Source organism: Stegostoma tigrinum, chromosome 22 (assembly GCF_030684315.1).
Source record: "Stegostoma tigrinum isolate sSteTig4 chromosome 22, sSteTig4.hap1, whole genome shotgun sequence".
Taxonomy (NCBI): Eukaryota; Metazoa; Chordata; class Chondrichthyes; order Orectolobiformes; family Stegostomatidae; genus Stegostoma; species Stegostoma tigrinum.
In genome coordinates this window covers 26,358,068-26,373,783 of record NC_081375.1, presented here as the reverse complement: position 1 = coordinate 26,373,783, position 15,716 = coordinate 26,358,068, and the positions used below count along the sequence as shown (strand labels likewise).

General features: G+C 42.1%; 1 protein-coding gene across 2 annotated transcripts in view; it reads right to left on the bottom strand.

The window, feature by feature from the left end:
• cdc42ep4b (CDC42 effector protein (Rho GTPase binding) 4b) overlaps window positions 1–10,916 on the bottom strand; it is a 29,580-nt gene extending 18,664 nt beyond the window's left edge. Inside the window, exon 1 of one of the 2 annotated variants that reach the window (XM_048555591.2) lies at window positions 10,800–10,916. The gene's annotated coding sequence lies outside the window, so the exon portion shown is untranslated. Of the gene's footprint in view, window positions 1–1,095; window positions 1,473–10,799 lie in introns of those variants that run through there. The other variant, XM_048555592.2, reaches the window with a different exon arrangement.
• Window positions 10,917–15,716: the final 4,800 nt, after the last annotated feature.

Below are 15,716 nucleotides of genomic sequence, written 5' to 3'. Positions count from 1 at the left end.
GCCTATTCAAATCTCACTTTCATCCTCAACTGTGCTGAGTAATGGCCTTATTTCAAGTATGGAATGTATACCAAACCCAAGATGGAACATTATACCAATTTTCTTGTTTTTAATTAGATAGGTATGAATATTGCCTTGAGCTTAAAATATAGTGAGAAACACATGTTGCAAAACTTCTCAGGCTTACAACTTTTCTGGTTGCCTTAAAAAAAGGGGACATTTTTCCCCCTCCACTGTGGTGAGTTTTTGGAATTCTTTAACCACACGGGCGTTGTGCAAGCTCAATCTTTCAGCAAGTTCGAGACGGAACTCAAGGGATTTCTGGAGAGTGATGAAAATCAACGGATACGGAGAGAGCACAATTAAGCGGAATTGGGGTAGTTGCTCAGCCACTACCTGTGGGTCAAAGTAGGGGCTCAATCGACTACTGCAGTTTTCAATGCATCTTCAGAAAACAAAAGTTACTGCCATTTTGACCGAGAATTATATCGAATATTTTCCAATTTAGTTTCATGCTGTACAGATCTTGGAGCGATTCAACTAACGACTTTGTTGGCTCCCAAACGTTTTCACATTTATGTTCTGTTGGGGCTGTGACGTAGGGACAAAAATAAATGACTAATCCAAGCCATCAACGGCAATTGTTAATTCATGAAGACGGGGTGAAAGTATGGTTCAGTTCAACCATTCCTAATTACAACAACTCCGACTATTATTCGAATTCTTTCCGAATGCCAAAATTCAGCAGACGTTTCTAAAGCTGTCCATCGCCGTGCCAAAATACAACAAAATGCCCCACTGAGCGAACTCTTGCTAACGCATAGTTCTTTTGGAAGGGAGGCAGGGGAAGAGACAATTAGTTGGTGGTCAAAATAAGTCCTTGTATTATAAAAATAAAAGGAGTGAATTGCAGCTGAACATTGCCGAGAATCGACTTATATCATCTCTCTATTCGGACAGGGGGCGGCAAACCATTGAAACTCCGGCACTCGCCTAAACCTAACACGAACAGTGACATCATATTCAAAGTCGCAGTACCCGGCCCAAAATGTTTGAGTATTGCACATAATTGCGAAATAAAATTCTAAGGCTCACCCAGTTAACAAAGTCGATAGCCCTCAACATTTGTAATCTCAACACTTCAAAATGGTAAGAACTGTAAGAAGACCCAATCGATCGCCGCTTCAAAACACCAATTCGATCCCTTCATTTTTAACTGAGGAGATTTTTTTTAAAAAAAGGTCAAGCAGCCGACAGCGATTATTGCGAAACTGGGATCCCGATTTCTTAAAAACAAAGTGTAAAAGTTCCCACAGCTGAAGACGCGGCTCTGCAAATTTCTCCGTAGACTAACTGGAAGAGTTAGAATTGTGGGCTGTGTCTCGTTGAAAAGAAAACTAGTATAGGTGGCGCAGTTTGAGCAAGTACCGTACACCATCTCCTCCCCCAAAACTCACGTACCGGGAAAATTTCCCACCAGCACACAGAGCTTACTCAATAGAATACGTCAATATGCACGAAACGGGTCGTTTTATTCATTAAAGGGGGAAACAATGAAACAGCCGAATTCCAGATGGTCACCTAGCAGAACAAAAAGGTGAATCTCAGACTGGGTCGATCTCAGGTTTAATATCAAGGATTTTCTGAGTTAAACAACCGAACTTACTTATTCAAAACCACTTAGTAGATAGCAGGGCCCAAGAATTTCTAAAGTACTTCCCCACCTTATTTCAAATCACAGCTCAAATAGGGTCTTGACCTCAAGCCAATTGAGTGAGTCAGTGCAGACTCGATGTGCCGAACGGACTCTTCCCGCAGCGTACGGGCTTTATGACAAGAAACCATAGGAATTCGAATACCTGAAGTAAGCGGGAATTATGGCAATTGGAGATTGCCGAACGCAAATCATTTCAGTACAAGGATATCATTTTGTAGGTGGTCGTCCTGGCTGCTCGAGAGTGTTATGATAATCCTCTGGAGTATTTGGGATTTGAACTCTGCCTCCTGACTCGGAAATCGGGACATTACTAGTGGCTGTTGTGGTGCAGTTATCAGCTGCTTCACCATTAAAAGGTGCAGTCTACAGGTTTTTTTATCTGTCAGATGAGGTGCAGGAAGAAATCGGCATATGAAGATAATCTGTTAAAAAAACTAATACTAATATAATTTAGACACAAGATAGAGACAAGGGAGCAAATCTTCCTTCATTGTACACAAAAAGACGTGTTCCTCAAAACTTTTCCCCATAGTCAACCTTTTTTAAACACTGGAAAATTGGCACAATGCCACACAAGGAGGGAACGGTGTGGGTTAAGCAAGGGAAATTGTTGACCAGGGTCAGGTATTTAAATCTCTTTATAACGTCTGATTTGTAAGTTCAGCATTGGGAGATTTAGATGTAGCATTAAAGAATGAACCGTGGATAAGAGAAGACCACTGATGTCTACTCTTTAGCCCAGGGATTCTGGCTGAGACAGTGACAGGGACACTGGGATGGAGGAAGGTGGTCAGTTAAGTTCCAGTGTGAAAACTGAAATATTTTAGTGATTAGTGTTGAACAGAAATTTAGCAGGCCGGCTTTTTTTTTTCAGCCTTTATTTTGGCATCTCAAATTATGGACCGGCTGTGGGACAGCACAGCGACTCAGTGGTTAGCACTGCTGCCTCAGCACCAGGGATGCGGGTTCGATTCCACCCTCAGGCGACTGTGGAATTTGCATAATCTCCCCACATCTGCGTGGGTTTGCTCCAGGTGCTCCGCTTTCCTCCCACAGTCCAAAGATGTGGAGGTGAGGTGGACTGGCCATGCTAAATTGCCCAGTGTTCAGAGATGTGTAGCTTAGGTGGAATGCTCCAAGGGTTGGTGTGTACTTGTTGGGCCAAAGGGCCGGTTTCCACGCCATACGGATCCTGTGAATCCATAAAACTAGGCAATAGTGATGATAATATAATATGTTTGGTATTTTAAAAGAGGGGTTTAGAGGATTAAAGAAACGCTGAAACAATAAAAATAGAAGTTGCTGAAAACGTTCAGCAGGTCTGGCAGCACTTGTGGAAAGACCCTTTTGAGGAAGGGTCATTTGACCTGAAAAGTTAACTTTGATTTCACTCCACTGATGCTGCCTGACCTGCTGAGCTTTACCACCAACTTGTTTTTGTTGCTGATTTACAAAATCTGTAGTTATCGTTTTTTTTGAAGAGTTAGTTTTGACAGGCTGAGATTAGAACTCAGGAAAGTAAAATATTGTTTGTTAATATTTTTCCCCAAAGTAGAATAACAATTAATTAGCCTCACGCTTGGGACTTGAAGGGTCTAGGCCCAAAATGTCAGCCTTGCTGCTCGGCCTGTGTTCATCCAGCTCCACACCTTTATGTCAGATTCTCCAGCATCTGCAGTTCCTACTGAGAAATATTGCTTGTCCATTCATAGCTACCTCAAGTTCATTTTGGATGTGATGGAGTTTCTCAACTGGATTTGGTAAACTTTTACGTTTGTTGCTCAAATGTGGAATTGTGTGGCTTCATTCTATAGCACAGATTTGAGATTGCCAAACTTTACAGCGTGAGACATTCAGTCCCGAACTGGTTCATGAGCAAAGACTGGTGTATATTCCACGAGTGAGGGGAGAACAATTGAAGGTCTGAAAAGAGGCACACACTTATGTACGCAGACAGTGCAGGAGTCATGATGAGAGACCAAAAGTAGATCAGAAAAGTTCAAAATCAATTAGGATGGTAAAGAGGAACAATAAATTCACTAGTTTTTTAAAAATTGACATGCCTGTAAAGTAAGAAGCTCAAGTAAAACAAGGGAGAGATAGGTATCACAGGTAGTGGCAGAAACATTAAAACATTATTTTACTTTGATATTTATGGGAGATAGAGGTAGACAATAGTAGATGCAATGAGTAACAAGTACATTTTGAAACTATGACCTATAATTTCGTAAACCAGTAACCAGAAGTGAACTCCCAAGTGCAGATGGATAGATGTATCTAGGCATTTTAAAATATAGAAGGAAATAAAATGTTACTACATTGCAATAAATTCATTTAGAAAAGTTTATGTAATGCTTGAAGACTGACAGGTGACTAATATGATTCCTATATAAATCATTACTGAATTCCGCCACTAATGACATTCTGGGATTGCTATCAGGCAGACATTGAAGTTGACCAACCTTATAAATACGGTGGTTACAGGAAATCAAGAGGCTGGGAATAACAGTTCCTGATGCCAAAACACACCCCATATCTACAAATCATGAACGCAACAGTATAATCCTCCATTTGCCTGAATGAGTGCAGGCCAAAAACCCTCGTGATCCTTGATATGAAGGATAAAACAAGTCCACTTGATCAGCAGCAGCCCTCCACCAGCCTGCACCAAGTCAAGGCTGTACACCATTTACAAGATGCTTGGTAGCAACTTGCCTGTAATTCAACTGCATTCAAAGCTGTTTATTCTACTACCTGGAAAAGACAAGTCCAACAGACACATGAACACCACCAGTTCCGAGCAAGAGAACGGGGGCACGTTTCCTCTTTTGGAGAAAAACATAACTAAACATCCAGCAAGATGGGACATTGAACATTACAGCGCAGTACAGGCCCTTCAGCCCTCAATGTTGTGCCGACTAGTGAAACCAATCTAACCTACACTATTCCATTATCATCCATACGCTTATCCAATGACCATTTAAATGCCCTTAAAGTCGGCAATTCTACGACTGTTGCAGGCAGGGCATTCCACGCCCTTACTACTCCAAGTAAAGAACCTACCTCTGACAGCTGTGCCATATCTAAACTATCACCCCTCAATTTAAAGCTACTTCCCCTCGTGCTAGTCATCACCATCCCAGGTGAAAGGCTCTCACTGTCCACCCTATCTAATCCTCTGATCATCTTGTATGTCTCTATTAAGTGACCTCTTAACCTTCTTCTCTCAAATGAAAACAGCCTCAAGTCCCACAACCTTCCCTCCATACCAGGCAACATCCTGGTAAATCTCCTCTGCACCCTTTCTAATGCTTCCGCATTATAAGGATGTGGCGACCAGAACTGTATGCAATAGTCCAAGTGTGGCCACGCCAGAGTTTTGTATAGCTGCAGCATGACATCATGGTTCCGAAACTCAATTCCTCTACCAATAAAACCTAACACACCATACACCTTCTTAAGGACCCTATCAACCTGGGTGGCAACTTTCAGGGATCAGTCACCAGGAAACGAGGAATTTAGAAGAAAATTCTTTATCCAAAGAGTGATGAGAATGTGGAAATTACTATCAGAGGGAATGGTGGAAGTGACGAAAAGTATAGGTGCACTTGAAGGAAACTACTTAAGTATGTAGAGACACAAGGGAAGAAAGGGTTATGATGGCAGATTTAAATCAGCTGGGAGGGAATGAGAGAAGCAGAAATGATAGCATGGAACATCATATGCGCTAATTCTGTGGTTACAAAATGTGAGAAACAATCTGTTTAGAGATATTATTACACACCTAAGAAGCAGGTGGAACCTGAATCCAGGTCTCCTGGCTCAGAGGTAGGGACACAACCACTCCAACAGACATGTATGTCCCATGTAATGACCTTCACTTTATCACAAGGCCTTAAAATGGAACTACTCACTCATGAATGCACACCATTCAGCTACCTTTACAAAAAAAAGTTACAGTAATGACATGAATCATGCCTCCATGAAGCAAGATCTGGACAACTTGCAGAATTGGGCCAATAGCATCAATATTTCTGCTGCAGAATATAGTCATAGGGTCTGCTTCTGAGCTGTATGACTCTTCAGCCCAACTTGTTCCTGCTGACCAGTACCCTAAATTGAATTCCAATTGCCTGCACTTTTCCTATCCATGTACTTGTCTTTTAAATGCCTCTTAAAGTGATGTGGTTGTACATGCCTCTATCATTTCCTCTGGCTGCTCATTCCATATCCATAACTCCCTCAGTGGGGGGAAAAGTTGCCCTCTCAGGTCCCTTTTAAATCTTTCCCTTCTCACCTTAAACCTAGACCGTTAGTTTTGGACTGGGGCGGGGGGGGGGGGGGGGGGGGGGGGGGGAGAGAATGAAGCAGGGAGCGCGAGAGAGAGTGACCTTGCCTATTGACCTTATCTATGCCCCTTATGATGTTGTTATGAACTTAAGGTCACTCTCCCTGGATCCTATGTGATCTAACCCTACTAACTAGTCTACCATGCAAGATCTTGTTGAAGGCCTTGCTGGAGTCTATGTAGACAGCACCTACTGCGCTGCCCTCATTTATCTCCTTGATAACCTCTTTAAAAAAAGAAAACAACCACCAAGAAGAGATCCATCACACATTCTCACCAATGTTTTAGGGGATAACATTGACTGTTCAGCCTCTAGCCAAATGTTATAGAGATATTAAAGCAAGTCAGAGGCCAGGTATTTCACAGCAGGTGACCCACCAATTACAAAGCTATTTGGAGTGTGATGGAATACTGCCAGTTTGTCTAGATAGGATAGCTGCTATAAGAGTCATAAAACTTGATGCTATCCAGGTTTTACTTGATTGACATCCCATTCAAACATCCACTTTTTCTAGCACAGGCCTATCAGGGTTGCAAGTTAGCAAGCTTTGAAGTGAATAAGTTGTAAAAAATACTTTGGCAGCACATTCCAAACTGTTGACTTCCACTGCTCATATGGAGATGGGGCAACAACTTTAACTTGATATTCACATAAGAACAGAGGTAGCCAACTAAGCTGGAAGATTTTAAAGTAAGTGGTAAAACTTTAGACTGGTATAGACATAGGGTAAGTCAGTACAAATAAGTGGTACAGAAAGCTTTTGTTCTAATCCTCCATTTACATGATGCATATGGACCTTATTATTGGTTGTCCTGAGATAGGATTCCTGTTGAAATCCTCAAACTATGGCAAGGAGCAGATTAAGCTAATCAGCAGCCTCTTAAAGCCATCTGAACAAGGACAATCAGGATCTTCAACTGTCCATTTTAGCTAACCAAAACCAAAAGAACTGCAGATGCTGTTAATCTGGAGCAAAAATGAAGTTGCTGGAAAAGCTCAGTAGGTCTGGCAGCATCTGTTGAGGAGAAAACAGAGTTAACATTTCGGGTCAGGTCCTGAGGAAGGGTCACCGGACCCAAAACGTTAACTGTTTTCTCCTCCACAGATGCTGCTGGACCTGCTGAGCTTTTCCAGCAACTGTGTTTTTGTCCATTTTACCTGCCAGGAGGACACATCCCAGAACCACAGTATGTTGGGCTTTGGGCCAGCACTTCAGCCAAACGTATAATCTCTCCTTGTTTGCCCCAGTAAAGGATTACCCAAAATGGGCAACCTATGCTGGAAAAGTCACTTTAGAAAAAAAGTCTTTGAAAAGAAGTTTATACTCTGCTCCCACTTGCCTGCCTTGGAAACTTGCTATTGCTGGTCTCAAACTGGAATGACTACATTTGGTGCTGCAGTTTAGAATCCTGCCCATTATTCTTAATTGGATGGCAAAGTTCACTGATTGCTCAGGTGAAAAATCACATTTTTTCTCTCAACACAAATCTCTGATCCCTACTGCAGCCTTACAGATGTACTCAGAACTCACGGTAAATTCTGACGCATTGTGATAGTACTATCAACAACACTGCTGCAAATTGAGGCAAAAAGCACCTTCTCAGAAGCAACTGAAGTGGGGGGGAAAATCATTAATCAGTTATTTAAAAAATTGCAAGAAATGCACATATTCCAAAACTGGATTTTCTTTTCAATTCACTCATGGAACAAGTGTTGCTGGCTGTCCAGTTATCGATTGTTCCCAGTTGTCCTTGAGAAGCTGACTGAGAGTTATCATCTGAGCCACTGCAGTCCACATGCTGTAGGTAGACCCATAATGCAATTAGGGAATTCCAGGATCTTGACCCTGTCACTGAAGGAACAGTGATGTAGTTCCAAGCCAGGACAGTGAGGGGGGTGCTCCCATGTACCTGCTGCCCTTGACCTGATCGAAGGAATCGACTGTGGGTTGGGAAGTACTGTCAAAAAAATTTTGGTGATTTTCTGCAGCGTGTCTTGTAGCAGCAGTGTGTGCTATCTACATGAGTGTGGAGGAGAGACTGAATGTTTGTGGATGTTGTATCAACCAAGTGGACTGCTTTGTCCTGGATGGTATTGAGCTGCACTCATCCAGACAACTGGGGAGTATGCCATTATATTCCTGATCAGTGCCTTGCTGATGGTGGACAGATACTGGGAAGTGGGATGGGTTTACTTACTGCAGTACTCCTAGGGTCCAATCTTCTCTTGTATTCACTGTATTTATATGGCGAGTCCAGTTCAGTTCCTGCCAAATGGAAAACTCCAGGATGTTGCTGGGTGGTGGGGTGGGGTTGGAATTCAGGGATAGCAAGCTAAGGGCAGAAAAGTCAATATGGCTCCTTCTAGCCTACAAACAAGTAAAGCCCTGGCAAAACAGCTGCGTGTTGCTTTTAAGGCTACTTATATGGACTGAATGTGGTCTCAGTATATCAAATAGGTGGAGCTTTGGCAATATGCATATTATCAAACCTTAGTCCTTGGAACAAAGACTCAGTTGATAGCTAATTTTGAATTTAATTGCACTGCTGAATACATGTTGAAACTCCAAATCGATATTGCCAAAAAAAATCATGGATGAAACAAAGTCGTTTACAATGGCAGTAAGACTTAGAGATACTGGTCTTGACACTTTGATCTCAAACACCAAAACATCAAATGTCATGAAAGTTATTATTTTTAGAGCATGTTTTACAGCAATGCGTATGGGGGTCAATTCTATTAATCAGTCACAAATTCAATTGGTTTTGTAATTCAGCAGCTTTTCATAAAATTTTGCTCTTGCCTTAATATTGACTGAGCAATCCAGTAAGTATTTAATTGTAAAGTGACAGTAAAATGCTATAGCTAAGATGCTGTATATTTCAGATACAAGTTTGATAACTTCTGCAGTGTCTGGACAACAGTCGCAAGCAGTCATTCTACATATACTGTATAATGAAGTCTTCTGCATCTGTAACAATTATTGTATAGCCACTCTTCTAAATCCAAAGGGTTGGACTCATCTTTCACTTGGTAGCACAATAGCACTTGGTAAAGTGAGGGCAATGTGAAAACTGTATACCCGTGTCATTAGCAGTTAGGTCATATCAAAAGCATAAATGGATCTATGACTTAATATAGTCATATTTAATGACAATGGTATCAGAACACAGAGGGTGTGCCATACTCAAATTGGATTTCTAGCATGAGTATAATTTATCAGTACCCTCTTAAGATGACAGAAACTAAAATCAAACAGACTTTAAAAAATTGCTTCAGCTATTAATATTCACTACAGGAAACAGACGCAGAAAGAGGGTCTATATTTTCTTTTCACAAATCTACAGTCAACATCTGCTATTCATTTGCATTTCAATAAAGGAACGTTTAAAAACCCAGTTTTGAAACAGCACCCCACTAGTGCCACTCAAGACTAACATTACTGGAAATGAATGCTTTTTTAAATGATGTCACTAAAAGAAACTGAAACCTGATGGGAGAAAAAGCAAAGATTAAAAAAAAATCAAGTTGGACCGGCTTCATCGAAACGGCGTAATCGGTATTATGTAATCACACGTTTGGACGGAATGAGCACCTTCAGGCCGTTGAAAAAGTAAACAGCCGAATGGCAACTCAAGGTTATCTATCAACACATTAAGAAAGGATAGTTGGGTATCCTTTTTGAACAGATACTTTATCCGTAGAATTAAACCTCTCAGCACATGGTCACTTCAAAAAGGCCAATCAGTCCACACACTTTTGTTTACATTGTTCACTCCAGCAGTCGTCCAAATCCCATGTTTCCACTTTATTTCCATATCGGTTTGACCCCTTTCCAGTAATTACCTATTCTAAAAGCCAACAGTCTGTAAAACAAAACCCTGCTTCTCTGAAGAGAAAATAATATGCTTCGTAATTTGACTAACAGTAGGTACTAGTCACGAGAAAGATGCAGCGACCACGACGCTATAAAAGGGAATCAGAATTATATGTCGGCGGAGATCAGAGCAGATAATTTACTTCACGAATGAATACAGATAACATTCGACTAGGGCAGACTGAAGGTATATTCTCCCTTCTAACTTTCCTAAAGTCCTAAGCACTGACCTGTCTTCCTAAAGGAAGAGGGGAAAAAGACACAAGGGAACGGATGGCTATAGCTGGACAACAAAGGTTTTTAGTGGATTAGGACAAAGGTTGTAACGGAGTCCATATCACGATCAAAGTCTGCGATGGGAATACGCAGGCAGGGTATGGGGAAGGGACAATTGGGATTGGGTGGGAGAGGACTCCTCCCCGTCCCAGGCGGCTCGCGCCTTGTCCCAAGAAGACATACGGCCGTTAACGGTCGCCGCTCGCGGCCCGAACATTCCCAATCCCAACGGGAAATCGAGCGCCTGACCTGCGCAGCTAATGCCCTCCCCCCCCGCTGTGAGGGGAACACGCCTGCCGCCGCAACTCCCCATCCTCACTAACCGCCGTAAATCCCCGTGCAAGGTGAAAACGTGCTGAATAGAGCGAAAGACGGCGGGAGCGGGAGAGGCAGGGGGTTGGGGAAACGGGCTACGCCAGTACAGAACAAACGACGCCGGATGGTTATAAACCTGCACACGGCGGTGAACGCCCCAACAGGACAACATCAACAGTAAGGATGTATGCTAAAATTGGGAGGGGAGGGGGGTCACTCCATACTACACCACCACCCGCCAAAAAAAATTCTAAATGCCTCCTACCTCAGATTCCGTAGTTGTAATGCTCACTCCCTTTTTTTTACCCCTAACCTCTGTTGTTCTCTCTGCATTTACTCATCGTGTGGAATCGCTCCGAGCTGTTCAACACCGTCCAATCATCGCTCGCAACGTCATTGATACGTCATTCGAGACAAAAACCAATGAGCAGCTCCACAAGGTTAAGTAATACCTCAGCGGCGTCATTCAAAAAAGGAGTTGCAGCAATGCATCGGTCTGTTGCTGGGTAAATTGGATAGCTTATTTTGATGTTTTTTGTTTGTTAAGAATAATACACAGTAGTAATAAATTTGGTATTGAGCTTTGGTTTGACAGAATGTTGAGAGATTCGACATTGACCGACAGCGTGTTAAGTCAGCAGACTCAGCTGAGAGATAATCGAAACTGCAGATGTTGGAAGAATCTGAGATAACAAGGTGTAGAGCTGGATGAACACAGCAAGAAGGGTCTAGGCCCGAAACGTCAGCCTTCCTGCTCCTTTGATAGTACTTGGCCTGCTGTGTTCATCCAGCTCTACACCTTGTTATCTCAGACGCAGCTGACAACCTCCTTTGCGTACAGGATGAGTTTTCAGGAGTGGGGTAGGGGTGATTAAAATCGCATCAATTCTATGTATTATTAAATAGGTCACAAAGACTGGTTCTAGTGTGATAGACAGCATCAGCCCTGTTTTATAAACATCATGCAATTGATTTTGGAAACAAGATTCAAATAGTCATGACATCAAATATCAAGTAATGCAATTTTGGAAAATTTACCCAGTTTATTGTTAACTTTGAAAGTTCAGTGTGCTAAATTTAATTAAGCAGAATCATCAAGTATTTCTAAACCATTTTGTTTTTAAAAAAACTGAGCGTATTTGAATTTGGAGAAGTATTGATTTTTCCCAAATTATTTGCAATAACAATGTTGTTTCTGAAGATTTTTTCACTGGTGATACTTCCAAACAAAAGCTTTAAGATTAATTATTTGTGCAGCAGATCAGTGCACTGAAGTGTGCATAATGCTACATTGTACGTCAGACAGATATACTGCTGGCTGGGGTTACCATAAAACTCCCACTTTCACAACTTTACCCCTCACCTGAGACATGGTGACCCTATGGTTAAACTACTATCAGGTTTCCCCCCCCTCCACTCTCTCTAATGAGCGAGCAGCCCAATGGTCCCCTGGGACTATGGCAACTTTGCTTTTGTAAATACAGAAATGTATTTTTCTTGGACAAATTGTTGTACTTATGGGTGTCCATAACCTGTTTTTCCACATTTAGAAACTGGCATTACAATTTTAAAACCAGTGGCATTACATTACATAGATAACAAAGTGTGGAGCTGGATGAACACAGCAGGCCAAGCAGCATCTTAGGAGCGCTCCTAAGATGCTGCTTGGCCTGCTGTGTTCATCCAGCTCCACACTTTGTTATCTCGGATTCTCCAGCATCTGCAGTTCCCATTATCTCTGCATTATATGACATGACATTTGTGCACATATTTACATGTATGTAGTAGGTTGAATGGAGGAAAGAAGGAGATAATGGGCCAAAATTCAGCTAAGCCACAGACAAGATATTCTCTATTTCAATACATAGCATCTGCTCAGTTTGGATAGTAGCAACTTGTAGGAATACAACAACTGGGCTCAATATGACTGAGTTGGAGACCAGAAATTAGAAAGACTTTCATGTCCTTGTAGGAAGACGACAGGATATTCGGCTTATTTTTAAATAACCCTTGGGGGCATTTATGAAGTTCTGCTGGTACTGCCAAGGCTTACTAATGAATCATGATCATTTGAGGAACATATTAGTATCTGTGGAACGATACATAGCAAAATGTCCCAGTTCAATTGAGATAGGTGCAAAGTACATTTTTGATTGGATTATTTTGACAAATAGCTTCTAAGCCTGAGGAACTTGCATCTTGGTCCCCTCATAAAACTATTAAAAGAATACCTTCAAATGCATATATATTGAGATGTATTTTTTATTTGAAAAGACTGCCAAAAACAGATAAAATCCAGATGCTCATGTTGGAAATTATCGTCTATATCATGAATCAGGATGAAATTAATCCTGGTTTGAAGATTGACCAATGTACTGTACTTCTTTAAAAATACACTCACTATCAGGATGCTGTGGATAACACCAAAACTTTTTAATTTTATGCAAGTTCCAAACTACTTTTCTTCTTCTTCTTCTTTGGCAGCCCTTTGGGGTCGAGGATAACTTGCTTTCACTCCCTGAGGGTTGGGTTCTGGAGTGGCTAAATAATCGAGTTCTGGAGCTACAGACTGTATCATAGGAATGGCATGAGATATTTGAAGAGACAAGTGGCTGGGATGCTCTAGATTTTGCACACTGTTTCTGCTGCTGGTGTTTGGCCTCCACGTGCTCCACTCGGTGATGCTCAAAGTGATTGGTGCTGTTGCGGATGTGCCTTCTGTAGTTTGCGTGTTCTAGGCCGAGCAATTCCCAGGCTTTTGTAGGAATATTCTTTTGTTTATGGAGGGTGTCCCTGTAGCATTTACTTTTCCCTCCTAGCGATCACTTACTATTGCAGAGTTTAGAGTAGAACACTTGTTTATGGCGTCTTGTGTCAGGCTCCAATGTGGACAATGTGGTTCGCCCATTGCATGCTCGATATCAGGGATATTGGTCTGGAAGTATTCTGCCAGTAGATTTGTAGGATTTTGCGAAGGCACTGCTGCTGATAACCTTTGAGGGATTTGAGGTACAAGCTGTCCATGGTCCATCTTCTTGAGGGTGGGTCCATGGCTCCACTGCTCCACTCTAGACCATGAGCTTGGTGTTGAGCTTGAGGTGTTGGACTTTGAACACACTGTTTCTTAGGTGTCTGGAAGTTGCACTGGCACACTGAAGCAAATGCTGGATTTCAATGACAATGTCTGCTTGCATTGAGAGGAGCCTCCTGAAATGAGAAATGATTCACGTTGTTCAGGGGCTCACCGTTTGATGGTTGAGGGCAGTCTTTTGCAGCAGGGATGGTTAAGGGCTGGTACAGAACCTTTGTTTGTTAGGTGTTTAGTCAGAGGCCCAATCTCTCTCAGGCCTTGGTGAACGTGCCAACGATGGTTTGTAGCTTGGCCTCTGAGCATATGCTCACATGGGCATTATCTATGTAATGCAGCTCAATGATACAAGTTGGGGTGGCCTTGGTTCTGGCCAGGAGGCAAAGGTTGAACACCTTTCCACACATATTGTAGGTTTGCTCCACTCTGGCAGGGAGCTTCATAGAGGTGTGGTGGATCGTTGAGAACAGGAAAATGGAGGAGTGTTGGTGCAATGACAGATACCTGCTTGACCCCAGGTTGCTCTTGAATTGGGTCTGTGGTAGACCTGTTGGTGAGAGTCAGGACTTGCACACCATCATGAAGTAGGCAGAGTATGGTGACAAATTTTTGCAGGTAGCTGAATTAAAGGAGGATATTCCATGGAGCTCTGAGTACCTCTTGTACTTTGGAGAAATAGCATTTATTGTTGAAAGCCTTTGTGAGAATCATTCATAATGTAATTTGAAAACATGGTCATTGGCAATCTTTTCCTGCAATCTTAAATTGAAATCTGAGTAGCTCATCTCAGCAAGTGATACTTGAATTATTTTACTTTTGCAAAATTTACAGTCAGGTTCACTTTTCTGTATTGGCCCCAGAAACCCCCTACCTCCACACCTACCACCATGATGGCCAATACATCATTGAGATGTATTAACTAAATACAGTCCTGTTAGGGATGGCAAAAGGGGCTTTGGAGTGGTTGTCAGTATCCCTAAGTTAGGGAGAAGGATACCATTCTGGGTACTCACATCTAGTCATTATCCATTTTTATCAAGTGAAAAAGCAGGCACATATTTGCCTTTTGCCCATCATAGTGGAATAAACGGCTGATAAATACTGAAGGATTCCTATGAATAAATGCTACTTCTCCAAAGTACAAGAGGTAATCTGAGCTCCATTGAACCCCCAGCTACCTACTAACCTCATCCCACCTCCTTGACCTGTCCGTCTTCCCTGGACCGACCTATCCCCTCCCTACCTCCCCACCTATACTCTCTCCACCTATCTTCTTTTCTCTCCATCTTCGGTCCGCCTCCCCCTCTCTCCCTATTTATTCCAGAACCCTCACCCCATCCCCCTCTCTGATGAAGGGTCTAGGCCCGAAACGTCAGCTTTCGTGCTCCTGAGATGCTGCTTGGCCTGCTGTGTTCATCCAGCCTCACATTTTATTATCCTCCATTGAACTATGCTCACTACAATTATACACTTCAGCAAAGAGAGAGAAGAGAAAAAGTGCCAGAGAAAATGAAGAGAATTGAACTGTATTATTACTGTCATGGTCATGGGTCAGAATTACAAAGTACTATGGACATTTTTAACCTGTAATTCCAAAACGTGATTTTTAAAAGAGGGCTGATACAAATGAAAATAAGCTAACAGTCTGGGAATGAGATCCACAGAATGTCACACCTAAATATGTGAAGGGAACTTCAAACACTAACCCTACAAAAGAAGAAAAGGCAAATCAAAACAGACTGAACTGTGATCTCTTGCAGCTGAAAAGATAACAAGGGGTTGGGAGCTCCCTGCTCAACAGCAAGACAACCCTTGTGGATTATGTCCCAAACTGCAGATATATTTTATGTTTTCCCCTTGAAGAGTACACAATGACAGGAGTTAAAATGCCAGTTTACACTCTACTGGAGTGTGCTAGGGACCAAAAGTACTCACGTGTACTAGCCTGGGTTTGAGCATTAATCTACTGTGAGCACAGCTATTCCTTAGTCACCCCAGTATCAGAGGTAAAAGGAATTGCTCAGTCTAAGTGCTAACAGCCAACTAGATATCTTTTAGGATTCACCTGTTATTTCTGATCTGTGTGTGTGCGTG